Source organism: Aphelocoma coerulescens, unplaced genomic scaffold (assembly GCF_041296385.1).
Source record: "Aphelocoma coerulescens isolate FSJ_1873_10779 unplaced genomic scaffold, UR_Acoe_1.0 HiC_scaffold_58, whole genome shotgun sequence".
In the NCBI taxonomy this organism is placed as follows: Eukaryota; Metazoa; Chordata; class Aves; order Passeriformes; family Corvidae; genus Aphelocoma; species Aphelocoma coerulescens.
In genome coordinates this window covers 1,016,908-1,018,355 of record NW_027183927.1, presented here as the reverse complement: position 1 = coordinate 1,018,355, position 1,448 = coordinate 1,016,908, and positions in this window count along the sequence as shown.

Genomic DNA, 1,448 nt, shown 5'->3' with positions numbered 1-1,448 from the left:
TGTGGAGGAAAATATCCTCTGATAGAAGGCAGGTTACACCCAGCCCTCCCCCACCAGCTTCGGGAAAAAAGAATTTTCCTGGGAAGAAAGTGAAAGAGATAAAAACTACTTTTTTAACAAACACACAGGAAAAGGATAACAATGCTAAATATTAAAAGCTCTCGCTGTGCAGAGAAAGCTGGGATAATTTGAGAGTCCTTCCGTGTTTCGGTGGGGTCTCCTGAAACATCCATAGACAGCGAGGCCCGTGCAAAGAAACAGGGAGCGATTCTTGAGAGAAGTTTCAGAGCTCTTTCTTCTCCAGCCACATGGGCGGGGCACTGCCAAAGAACTGAGCAATCACGGCACAACCAGGGCCCTCCTGGCACAGGGCAACACAAAATAAGCAGTGCTGAACAGGATTAGGGCACATGTGAGCAGGGAGCAGGGAGACCCCCCGTGCCCAGGCCATGCCTCTACCCCAGGGTCCCCTCTCCCATGACCTCATGGCAGGGGGGAGGAACCCCAACACTTCCGTAGGTGTAGTCTCTCTCCTCCTCCTTGCAGCTGGCTCATGGGCCCACATTCAGGGCCCCCACCTCGGGAGAAAATTCTCCCAATGTGCTCTGATGTTGAAAGAGTCAAGAAGAGAAGAAAGGAAAAAAAAACCCCGAAGTCCCAGGAAAACAAAGTTCAACTCTCCATCTCCCCCCAGAGAAAAGGAGCTGAAAACTGGCTAAAAAGAAACAAAGTTGCTTCCCTCTGCTCTTGCTGCAAGCAGGATGCAGAGGAGTGTGTATGTGTGTCCTTGAACAAACGCTCTGAGAAGTTTGTCCGGTTTTTTTTCCTCTCCCCCCTCTCAGGCTCAGTTGAAAGGCACAGAAATGCACAAAGTTCACTTCTGGGCATAGAGCAGCAATAGGGGATACACATGATAAAGTCACCCCAAGACACAGGGAGAGAGAATTCAGTGGAAAGACTCCGAGAATTCTGCTCCCAGAGATCATTCCTGCTCACACTGACCCTTGTAGAAAGGGGACATCGTTCCAGGCAGCCTGTACTGAGCATGTGGCTCCTGAGTGGGGTTTGTTGTTTAGGAAACCTGCTCCGGCTTTTCCATTCTTTCCTTGCAAACAGGAAAACTTCTCCTGGGGCTGTGTGCAGGCAGAGCCCTGAGGAGAGCAGGTGGCACATGGTGCGCTGGGCTGGGACAGCCAGCTGCAGAGCTCAAGGGAAGAAGCCCAAAGTGTCACAATGGCTCCTTGCCTTCCCATGCAACACCTGGGTCACAATGGTCTCCTTGATTCCATGAGGCCCCACTGTGTCACAATGGCTCCTTGGTTCCATCAGGTTCCGCAGTGTCACCATGGTCTCCTTTGATCCGCACTGTCATCATGGACAATTGGTTCCATGAGGCCCCGCAGTGTCACAATGGTCCCTTGGTTGCATAGCTTTTACGTTGTAACAAT